Source organism: Poromitra crassiceps (assembly GCF_964638095.1).
Source record: "Poromitra crassiceps genome assembly, chromosome: 20".
Lineage (NCBI taxonomy): Eukaryota > Metazoa > Chordata > Actinopteri > Beryciformes > Melamphaidae > Poromitra > Poromitra crassiceps.
Window position 1 is genome coordinate 20,683,732 of NC_139637.1, and position 12,264 is coordinate 20,695,995.

Genomic DNA, 12,264 nt, shown 5'->3' on the forward strand with positions numbered 1-12,264 from the left:
GCAGACAGTGGAGACGTGGTGCAACTGATCAGGGTTCGAACGCCCTGGGGTCGACTCGGAAGGAGTGGAATGGAGCCTGGACTGGAGTGACAAGTGAGTTAATACTGTGCAATTAAAACTGTGAGTGTTTTTTTTTTTCATTCTAGTGTCGGGGCCTGTAGGGGGGCTTTTGAAATGATGAGGCCCGGCCTTGCTCAGATCGTTCTAAAGGGCAAGGCGGTGGCTGAACAGACCCGCTCATTCCATTTTGCGGTACCTTGGTGGTAGTTAGTTACTCTACTATGTGGCAGACAGCTGTCAGAGTGTGAGTGTTATAAATGCTGTGTGTGTGAACAGTTTATTTAAAATAAAATGTCCTTTTCGTCAACATCCTCCTGATCAGTGTTGTTACAGCCATGAGATTTTGTATTATATTTCTAACATTGCAGATGTACATATCACCATTATCCCATGAAATAACACATACAGTACCTAACAGTATGCCCTTTCTTGGATGCCTCACAGTAGGCTATAGCAGACTTTTAATAGGAACTAAATTTCAATCTATTTCAGCCATGCACCTCAAGAACTAAAACAGTCACACAGACACAAACACACTTAGAGGTGTTTCAGAGATTTCGCCTGCACGGTGCCTGTGGTGTGGGTAGAGGAATGTGTGACATACTGACATTCCATTGAGTGGTGTCATCTCGGTCCATGTGTTTCAGAACAGGGCCCAGGGGGGCGTCATGCAAGACAAAATTCTGAGGGGGGCGACATTCAGCAGCGACCAAAGGTCCATTTAGCTATTTCTAAAATGTTGGCCATTTGAAGCCAGATTTAGAGGAATATCTCATTTTAAATTAACATTAGGATTAGACTGTTGTGATGTCATTATTCAGTTGTAATCATCAATATTGTGCTCCTTTTCTCATTAGGGTAAATACTGTATATTTATTTAGAGATTTTGGTCAATTATTTGTCCTTTTATGGTTATTAGCTTAGTCACTCACTTCTACACTAGCTTCTCCACTGCTGCCACTTTTCTTGAAATACAGCTAAATCTTGCTTCACCCAAAATGTTATTCACATAAAAAGACTATATCCACAATAATGCTAATTATTTTAAAGAACTGCATCTTGACCTGGAGACATGATTTAGTAATAATTTAGTTTTTGTGAATATCGTTGACAAAAACTAGATAATAAAACTTAAAGTACGACAGTGTGTGAACTCACTGCTAAGTGAGTTCACACACACACACACACACACACACACACACACACACACACACACACACACACACACACACACACACACACACACACACACACACACACACACACACACACACACACACACACACACACACACACACACACATAAACACATAGAAGTTTATAGCTAGACTGCCACCTACAGACAGAGCCAGCCAGAGAGCAATGTTGCCTTCAAAATAAAAGTGTGTAAAATAGGCTTGAATCTGTTTTTGTTTTGTTTTTGTTTGTTGGGTGTTTTAGCCCTGAATTGTGCATGTCAGTCAACACGGTTGGTTATTGTGTCAGACATGACACAAAGTAATGGAATTGCCATTATTCATTTCAGGAACAATTTTTCTATGGGTTAAAATGGACTTCTTTAAGATAGGAGACATTGGGTAAACTGGGGTAAGACAAACTCACTCTTGAAGCAACATCCCCCCTGGTCTTCCCTCAGTAAGGGGATGCCCCCTTACAAGATTTTACAGTTAGTTTTATAATAAGGTTGTAGTAGTTGTAGTCTGTTGTGATTCAATAACCCTCTAAAAGTGTTTACTTAAGCGTACTTCTTGTGTACATATTATATTGACATTCAAAATATATATAGAAAATAGACATTGTTCTTAAGGGGGCGTCTTACCCCCAGTTTACCTTGTTGCAAGTTGGCTGGTTTAAGGTTTGTCTTGCACACGCACACGCACACGCACACACACACACACACACACACACACACACACACACACACACACACACACACACACACACACACACACACACACATGCAAAGATATAGAGATTCAGATATATTCTTAAACTTCACTGTGGTACATTGGATTGCTCAGAAAATGCGTTGTCACGACATGTGCGTCAACCAGGCCTGTTTTATTGATTGATCCTCCTGGTGGGGGCTGGGCTTTCCTGCAGTGGAGCAGAGAGAGCTGCCTCTTCACTGCACCACTACCCCTCACACATTTAGACGATTTAGCACTATCTGAATCATCTGGACGGAGCCGCACATTGTCTCCATTGTGGTGAGTGTTGTTTTGTTTTTTTTGGTTATTGTTGCTATTTTTAATCTGACCGGATTTGTTGACTAGCCCGGCAGCGTATGGTGAGTGACATGTGAACGGTGCGTCTTAGCAGCAGGTGTACTATATTCTAGACCACTGGGTATGTCGTGCATCACCAGGGGTGGAGCCAGACGTAAACATTTGGGGCTTAGCCCAAATCTAGGGGAGTGCAGGGGCATGCTGCTCCCCCACACAGGGGCGTCATGCAAGGCAAAATTCTGAGGGGGCGACATTCCGTGTGAGATGCCTATTAATAACTAACAGCATTTCATTTTCACATGTTTGAAAAGGGGAGTGATGCTCTACTACGAATGACCGCCATGAATTTTGCATTTCTTCCCCCCAAAAGAAAATCTGAGTGGGCAGTTGTTTTTTTTTTATAATGACATTTTTATTATTTTTCACAGATTACATCATCATTTATTTAGAACAAAATGAGACTAGTAAGTCTATGATTAGTAACCCATAGTGGGCAGTTGTTTGATGAGCTCTCGCAAGCTCAGTTTTTAAGCTAGAATGCAGCCTCTGGTATTGTCATAAACTAGACATCCACGTGAATACGTAGGCACCAGACATGTTATGCTAGCTCTTTGGGAAGCAGGGGTAAAATAGCTCTAAATTCTGCACCATTTTTGACTAAGGTAAATGGGCATGACTATTTTCAAATGGGTCTCTTGATCTCTCACATGAAGATATCTTAATGAAATTAGGCTCAACCGCAAAGAGTATTTACATTAGCTTTAAAGAGCGATGTCTGACATGTTAGCTACATAGGGGTTGAAGTGCTCCAGGGTCCGCAGTGACCTTGAACTTTGACCTTTGGCCACTAAAATAGAATCAGTTCATCCTTGAGTCCAACTGAACGTTTGAGCCAGATTTGAAGCAATTTTGTCAAAGCGTTCCTGTTTGAATATCACCACGTGACGCAGCTGACAGTGGCATAACATAGTCCAGTTTATTTTTTCTCCTTTTTTTGTCATGTCATGTTTGTTTGTTTTCCCCGCCCCTCTCTTATTCATTTCGGGAAGGTGGTCCTCTGGAGTTTTTTAACAATCAGAAGTGGGCCTGAAGCTACAAAAGGTTGAGAGCCCCTGCTGGCTGCTGTATCTAACTGCACAAGGTCATTTTAGGACCGAGGTGAAGGAACCGCTAAGGGAAAACTGATAAGATCAACTTTATTGTCCCAGAGGGGAAAATTACTGCGGACAGCTGCAATCACAACCAGTACAGTACAAGTCAACCAAACAAAACAGAGCTACACTGAGACACTAATACAGAACATGCCCAACAGCAACACACGTATTGGACTGAGACACAGTGGTGTCCCTGTGGTGACACAGAGGTAAATATAAGACTATAAGACGAGGGGATGATATGAGGTATTGAGATTACACAAACATGCCTTCTTAATATTGCACCTGCCCCAATGCTATTGCATAAGTCTTAATGACATTGCACTCGCCCTATGAGGTGCCCTTGAGCAAGGCCCTTAACCCCAACTGCTCCAGTGGAGCTGATCAGTGGCCAGCAGATCAGACTGTGATGGTACTGGTCAGCTTCCAGGTATGGATGTGTGTGTGAATGTGAACAGGGCACTCCTGAAGAAGAGAGCATTGCTCTCAGTGAGACTCCCCCTGTATAAATAAAGGTAAAAAAAAAAAAAAAAAAAATTAAAAAAGGATAGACCTTTGATTGAAGCAAACATGTAATGTTTTTGACTAGATGACATTTTGAAGCTTCTGCACTTCAAAGACACTATATGAGGGTTTGATCTAAATCTCATAATTAAGCTTCTTTTGATGAACACTTTATGGTGACTATTGGTACCCAATATAGCGCAGTAGTTCTCAATCCAGTCCTCAGGACTCTCGCCTTCCTGTTTTCATTCTAGCCACTATAGGCCAGGGTTCTTACACATTTTCAATTAAAAAAAGTCCCTACTTTTTCCAGACCTTGATTTGTTTTGAAGATCTTTTTTGATGTTTAATATGATTTACACACATATAGACATCTTGCCCCTGCTAACTAGGTCATATCACTGTATACTGTAGATGAAGGTTGTTCTTCACAGCCACACATATCAGAATATGTGAGATGATTGGCAGGGTTCCTACACGCTTTCCATTGTAAAATCCCATCTTTTTCCAGGCCGACCTATATGTTCTTGACTGGATGTGATTTTGGGGCAGGGGATTTGATATAATGCACGCTGACAGTGGCTGGGTAATAAGAACATCCCTCTATGTGAAGTCAAGATGACTTCGCTATGATAGCTGGGCTATGTCTCTACATGGATCAAGTGAGTTTGCCCTGGAACAATTGACTTTAGATTTTTAATCTTTATTCAAAATCGGAGCGTTTTCATTGTGTTCTGAATGGGAGCGGACAGCTATAAAATTCCTGCTCACTTGACACTGTACATACATGTCCAAAACAGAAAAATTGACACCCATCCAGCCTCAAGATGACTTCGCTATGATAGCTGGGCTATGTCTCTACATGGATCAAGTGAGTTTGCCCTGGAACAATTGACTTTAGATTTTTAATCTTTATTCGAAATCGGAGCGTTTTCATTGTGTTCTGAATGGGAGCGGACAGCTATAAAATTCCTGCTCACTTGACACTGTACATACATGTCCAAAACAGAAAAATTGACACCCATCCAGCCTCAAGATGACTTCGCTATGATAGCTGGGCTATGTCTCTACATGGATCAAGTGAGTTTGCCCTGGAACAATTGACTTTAGATTTTTAATCTTTATTCGAATTCGGAGCGTTTTCATTGTGTTCTGAATGGGAGCGGACAGCTATAAAATTCCTGCTCACTTGACACTGTACATACATGTCCAAAACAGAAAAATTGACACCCATCCAGCCTCAAGATGACTTCGCTATGATAGCTGGGCTATGTCTCTACATGGATCAAGTGAGTTTGCCCTGGAACAATTGACTTTAGATTTTTAATCTTTATTCAAAATCGGAGCGTTTTCATTGTGTTCTGAATGGGAGCGGACAGCTATAAAATTCCTGCTCACTTGACACTGTACATACATGTCCAAAACAGAAAAATTGACACCCATCCAGCCTCAAGATGACTTCGCTATGATAGCTGGGCTATGTCTCTACATGGATCAAGTGAGTTTGCCCTGGAACAATTGACTTTAGATTTTTAATCTTTATTCAAAATCGGAGCGTTTTCATTGTGTTCTGAATGGGAGCGGACAGCTATAAAATTCCTGCTCACTTGACACTGTACATACATGTCCAAAACAGAAAAATTGACACCCATCCAGCCTCAAGATGACTTCGCTATGATAGCTGGGCTATGTCTCTACATGGATCAAGTGAGTTTGCCCTGGAACAATTGACTTTAGATTTTTAATCTTTATTCGAAATCGGAGCGTTTTCATTGTGTTCTGAATGGGAGCGGACAGCTATAAAATTCCTGCTCACTTGACACTGTACATACATGTCCAAAACAGAAAAATTGACACCCATCCAGCCTCAAGATGACTTCGCTATGATAGCTGGGCTATGTCTCTACATGGATCAAGTGAGTTTGCCCTGGAACAATTGACTTTAGATTTTTAATCTTTATTCGAATTCGGAGCGTTTTCATTGTGTTCTGAATGGGAGCGGACAGCTATAAAATTCCTGCTCACTTGACACTGTACATACATGTCCAAAACAGAAAAATTGACACCCATCCAGCCTCAAGATGACTTCGCTATGATAGCTGGGCTATGTCTCTACATGGATCAAGTGAGTTTGCCCTGGAACAATTGACTTTAGATTTTTAATCTTTATTCAAAATCGGAGCGTTTTCATTGTGTTCTGAATGGGAGCGGACAGCTATAAAATTCCTGCTCACTTGACACTGTACATACATGTCCAAAACAGAAAAATTGACACCCATCCAGCCTCAAGATGACTTGGCTATGATAGCTGGGCTATGTCTCTACATGGATCAAGTGAGTTTGCCCTGGAACAATTGACTTTAGATTTTTAATCTTTATTCGAAATCGGAGCGTTTTCATTGTGTTCTGAATGGGAGCGGACAGCTATGAAATTCCTGCTCACTTGACACTGTACATACATGTCCAAAACAGAAAAATTGACACCCATCCAGCCTCAAGATGACTTCCTTATGATAGCTGGGCTATGTCTCTACATGGATCAAGTGAGTTTGCCCTGGAACAATTGACTTTAGATTTTTAATCTTTATTCAAAATCGGAGCGTTTTCATTGTGTTCTGAATGGGAGCGGACAGCTATAAAATTCCTGCTCACTTGACACTGTACATACATGTCCAAAACAGAAAAATTGACACCCATCCAGCCTCAAGATGACTTGGCTATGATAGCTGGGCTATGTCTCTACATGGATCAAGTGAGTTTGCCCTGGAACAATTGACTTTAGATTTTTAATCTTTATTCGAAATCGGAGCGTTTTCATTGTGTTCTGAATGGGAGCGGACAGCTATGAAATTCCTGCTCACTTGACACTGTACATACATGTCCAAAACAGAAAAATTGACACCCATCCAGCCTCAAGATGACTTCCTTATGATAGCTGGGCTATGTCTCTACATGGATCAAGTGAGTTTGCCCTGGAACAATTGACTTTAGATTTTTAATCTTTATTCAAAATCGGAGCGTTTTCATTGTGTTCTGAATGGGAGCGGACAGCTATAAAATTCCTGCTCACTTGACACTGTACATACATGTCCAAAACAGAAAAATTGACACCCATCCAGCCTCAAGATGACTTCGCTATGATAGCTGGGCTATGTCTCTACATGGATCAAGTGAGTTTGCCCTGGAACAATTGACTTTAGATTTTTAATCTTTATTCGAAATCGGAGCGTTTTCATTGTGTTCTGACTGATTGGAGCAAGCTTAATATAATAATATAGAAGTAGTTAGTACTACAATACCAAAGGATATATAGATCTAAATGGAATATAACCTTTTCCATGTGTATTGTTATTCAATTTGTGTGATATCACTTAAATTTGTGTATTTTATCGAGTTTGAATGATCGCTTTTATTCTGAAAAATCCTGGCCGGAAGTAAGAAATTCCTGCTCAGAAATTCCTGCTCATTTGACACTGGCCACAAAAACAGCATGGAGGGACCGTCCTCTCGGTTGGCTGGCACGCCGGGTGGACCGACGTGGCTGGCTGGCAGGAGAGGCTCGGGTGAGGGTGCAGAGACTGATGCTGCCCGGGACATCAAAACACACTTCCGCGTTTGTCGGTTCATCATGGAGACAGGTAGGTTAACCACCGTTAACAAATAGGTGTGTGTGGATGTGGGAGAGTGAGTGATGTGTGTTTCTCTGTGTGTTGTGTGTTGCTCTGTGCCATAAATCTGTATAAGAAATCAAGTACATATTGATGCTGACTGACAATATTATGTGACCAATGATAATAGACCCAATATGTTCTGTCTTGTATGAGACACTCGCCTTGTTTGTTACTTCCTTGAGCCTGGTGTAACAAATGAGGGGAGTGATACACCAAAGTAAAAGTTAAAACAATAATAATGTATTAAAAGGATAGCTCACCCTAAAATCCAAAATACATATTTTTCCTCTCACCTGGCTGTAGTGCTATTTATCCATCTATATCGTTTTGGGATAGTTGCCTGAGTTTTGGAGATTATCGGCCGCAGAGATGTCTGCCTTCTCTTCAATACAATGGAACTGGATGGCACTCAGCTTGTGGTGCTCGAAGCACCAAAACATTTTTTTTTTTTTTATTCAACAGCATTGTCTCTTTCCAGAAATCATGACCCGGTTACTCAATATAATGCACAGACTTTGTTGTGAGCAGTTTCATGTAGGAACTATTTGGTGTTTAAGCGCTCTTGGCGGCTAGTGTTTTTGGGCGGGGGGCGCTCTGGGCATCTCAAGCTGAGAAAAGTCCAACATTTGGAGGAAAAGTGCGCTGCTCGTCAATGTCACTCCTCTCCTACCTCTTCTTCTGCCAGGCGGATCTTCAAACTCCGCTGCTGCCAGAATTGCCAATAATCTGGCTTTGATACTTGAGAGAGTTCATTTGCTAAACCAGTTAGATGAATCTGGCTTTCATGTTTACAGTGTGAACAATCAACAACATCGAACAGACAAAACCAGCTGCCTACCGTCCATGTGATCGTTGCGTCCTGAACTGTACTGCACGCGACTGCAGAGGAAAACAAAACAAAGCACACACAAAACGCTCCCTGCGCTCAGTATTAGGATAGAACTTTCATAATGTGTGAATGAATGAACATGACAAAAGATGAAGATGAGCCTTCAACTCCTCTACCTCTCTCCCTCCCCTCTCTCAGGAGTGAAGCTGGGCATGCGCTCGGTGCCCGTGGCCACGGCGTGTGTGTTGTACCACCGTTTCTTCGAGGGCGTGAGCGTGCGCTCGTACGAGCCCTACCTGGTGGCCATGAGCTGCGTGTATCTGGCCGGCAAAGTGGAGGAGCAGCACCTCAGGACCCGTGACATCATCAACGTGAGCCACAGGTAACAAGCGTGGGGTCATGCGTGATTTCTAACCCCACATAGGATAAGCAATAACCACGCCCTGTGGTGCCGGGATTGGCCAGGAGCATTGAAGCTTGGGACTAAAGCACCTGGGGTTTTTCATCTTTTAAAATAAAGATGTTTAAAAAACTATTGCTTGTTACATTTTCAGTGCTGTACCTTTTCTCTGGGTAAGAATTGAGCTTGAAATTAACGATATGATACATTATAGATTCAAGATTCAAGATTCAAGATTTTTATTGTCACTCCATGGTACAAGTATCACGTGTGAAATTCTTGTGCTGTGGACTCCGTTTACGACATAGTACAAATAGGCAACAAGCAATGAGCAATAGGCAATAAGAAATAGGCATCAATAAGCAATACTATGCAGCAATAGGCAATGCGGCAGAATAGCGATAAGACAAGTCAGTGGCATATTCATTGCACATAGGTGCACGTCATGTGCATACGTTAGACGTGTTCGGACATTTTACTTCGACGTATTTGACATACAGTGCAAGTAGCATGTACCTTATTAAACATACAATTAAACATTAGGCATTGTGCATACGTTAGACGTGTTCAGACATTTTAAATTCGACGTAATTGACATACAGGTGCAAATAGCATGTACCTTGTTAGACATACAATTAAACATTAGGCATACATAATGGTAGCAGCTGCAGTACGGTACGGTACGACTACTACACTATTTGTGTATGTTAAGGAGTCTCGTGGCCTGCGGGAAGAAACTGTTCCTCAAGCGATTTGTGCGTGCTTTTGGAACCCTGTATCTCCTCCCTGAGGGTAACAGGGAGAACAGGCTGTTGTGGGGATGGTTTGTGTCTTTGATGATCTTCAGGGACCTCCTGAGGCACCGCTGGTTATACAGTTCGTGCAGTTCTGGCAACTCGTCTCCTGTTACGTGCTGGGCCGCGCGCCTCACCCTCCGTAGCGCCCTGCGGTCCATGGTGGTACAGTTCCCGTACCAGGCGGTGAAGCAGCCAGTCAGCAGGCTTTCAATGGTGCCTCTGTAGAAGTCCCTGAGGATTTCTTTCCTTAGCCCAAACTTCTTCAGGCGCCTGAGTCCGTGTATTCGCTGTTGGGCCTTTTTGACAACAGTGGCGGTGTGGCCGGCCCAGGTCAGGTCCTGGTGGATGTTGACTCCCAGGTACTTGAAGCTGTCCACCCTTTCCACCACTGTGCCGTTGATGGTGATTGGGGGGTGTGTGCCCCCCCCCTCTCCTGTAGTCCACAATGATCTCCTTGGTCTTGGAGACGTTCAGAGAGAGGTGGTTGTCCTGGCACCATTGTTCCAGGACCCTCACCTCCTCTCTGTAGGCCGTCTCGTCGCCCCCCGAGATCAGCCCCACGACTGCTGTGTCGTCTGCAAACTTCACGATGGTGTTTGAAGTTTGAGTCGCCACGCAGTCGTGGGTGTAGAGGTCGTACCAGAAGGGGCTGGAGACGCACCCCTGGGGTGCTCCTATGCTGATGGTCAGCGGGGAGGAGGTGAGGTTGCCCACCCTCACCACCTGGCGGCGGTCTGTCAGGAAATCCAGGATCCAGTCGCACATCGCTGTGTTTAGTCCCAGGTCCCTGAGTTTGCTTACCAGCCTGGAGGGTACTATGGTGTTGAATGCTGAGCTGTAGTCCACGAACAGCATTCTCACATAGGTGTCCTTCCCCTCCAGGTGGGACAGGGCGGTGTGGAGCACGTGTGCCACTGCATCCGCTGTGCTCCTGTTGGGGCGGTATGCAAACTGCAGCGGGTCGTGGTCCGGGGGGAGTGTGGGACGGATCTTTGATATGACCAGCTTTTCAAGGCACTTGCTGGCTATTGGTGTGAGGGCTATAGGGCGCCAGTCATTGAGGCTGGTCACTTTTTGCTGTTTGGGGATGGGGATGATTGTTGCTGCCTTGAAGCAGGAGGGAACTCGTCGGAGGGAGAGGGACTGGTTGAAGATGTCTGTGTACACGGCTGCCAGCTGGTGGGCGCAGGCCTTGAGGACCCGCCCGGGGATGCCGTCCGGGCCGGCCGCCTTGCGTGGGTTGATACGCAGGAACGACCGGCGCACCTCCTCCTCAGTGATGGTGAGAGGGCGGTCTGGGTCTGTGGGGGGGGGGGAGGTGGGGGGGGTTGGTGGTTAGGTGGGGATGGGAGGGGGTGCTGAGGGGTGGGGGGGAGGGGGGAAGAGGGGAGGTGGGGGGGAGAGGAGGGGTGGTGGGGGGGCGGAGGGGCGGAGGGGGGGAGTGGTGGTGGTGGGGGGGGGGGAGAGGAGGGTGGTGGGGGGAGAGAGGTGGCAGGGGGGGGAGGAGAGGAGGTGGCAGGGGGGGGAGAAGAGGAGGGGAGGTGTGGTGTGGGGAGAGAGGTGGCAGGGGGGGGAGGAGAAGAGGTGGCAGGGGGGGGAGGAGAGGAGGGGGGGAGGGTTGGGAGGAGAGGAGGAGGGAGGGGGGGGTGGTGGTGGGGGTGATGGGGGGGAGGAGAGGAGGAGAGGGGTGGGAGAGGAGGAGAGGGGTGGGAGAGGGGGGGGGGAGGAGGGGAGGCGCTCTGGCAGAGGGGTCGAACCTGGCGTAGAACGCGTTGAGTTCGTCTGGCAGGGTGGGTGACTCGTTGTTGTTTTGCTGTTTTGCCCCTTTAAAGTCAGTGGCAGCGTGGAGTCCTCTCCACAGGTGTTTGGGGTTGTTTGAGTCCAGTTTTGCTTCCAGCTGCCTGCCATATTCTCTCCGTGCTCTTTTTAAAGTGCTTCGGAGGGCATATCTTGTCTGTTTGTATTCCTCTGGTGTTCCGGAGTTGAAGGCGGTGGTCCTGGCGTGGAGGGCTGCCCGGACGTCACTATTGATCCAGGGCTTCTGGTTTGGCATTATTTTGATTATTTTTTGGGGGATTATGTCCTCTGTGCATTTTTTAATGAAGCCTGTTACTGTGTCTGCATACTCGTCCAGGTCTCCTGCAGCCTTGAACTCTTCCCATGCTGTTTGGTCGAAGCAGTCTCTCAGAATGTCCTCTGATTGGTCTGACCAGCAGTGGGTGGTTATATATACTATATATATTATATATATATATATTATACTATATGAGCTATCTATGAACGTGAACACAACACCGTTTATATTATTGCATGTTTTTGTAGATTGTGTACATTGTGTAGATTACAATTATTATGCTTATTATTATTACTATGCTAAGGAAGGTAGGTGACCATAATTAATTTCAATGTCCGCTCTCAATGTCCGCTCTCGAAATCGCTGTCCGTTCTCAAGAGCTATTCAGTTGGTTCATGAAATCGCTGGGCTGCGTGCCCTCCAGTGCTGCTCCTGGCCAATCCCGGCGCCACAGGGCGTGGTTATTGCTTATCATATGTGGGGTTAGAAATCACGCTGGGGTCATACCAAACATAGATATATATAAAGGCTAGATAGCTTACCCGCG

The 12,264-nt window shown here is 45.1% G+C and overlaps 1 pseudogene across 1 annotated transcript; it reads left to right on the forward strand.

Annotated features, from left to right (window-relative positions):
• The first annotated feature begins 7,436 nt into the window (after positions 1-7,436).
• Positions 7,437-8,832, forward strand: LOC310794943 (cyclin-Q pseudogene; annotated as a pseudogene). The gene is made up of 2 exons (XR_014553962.1): positions 7,437-7,584; positions 8,645-8,832. The product of XR_014553962.1 is annotated as a cyclin-Q pseudogene (transcript).
• The last annotated feature ends 3,432 nt before the right edge of the window (positions 8,833-12,264 follow it).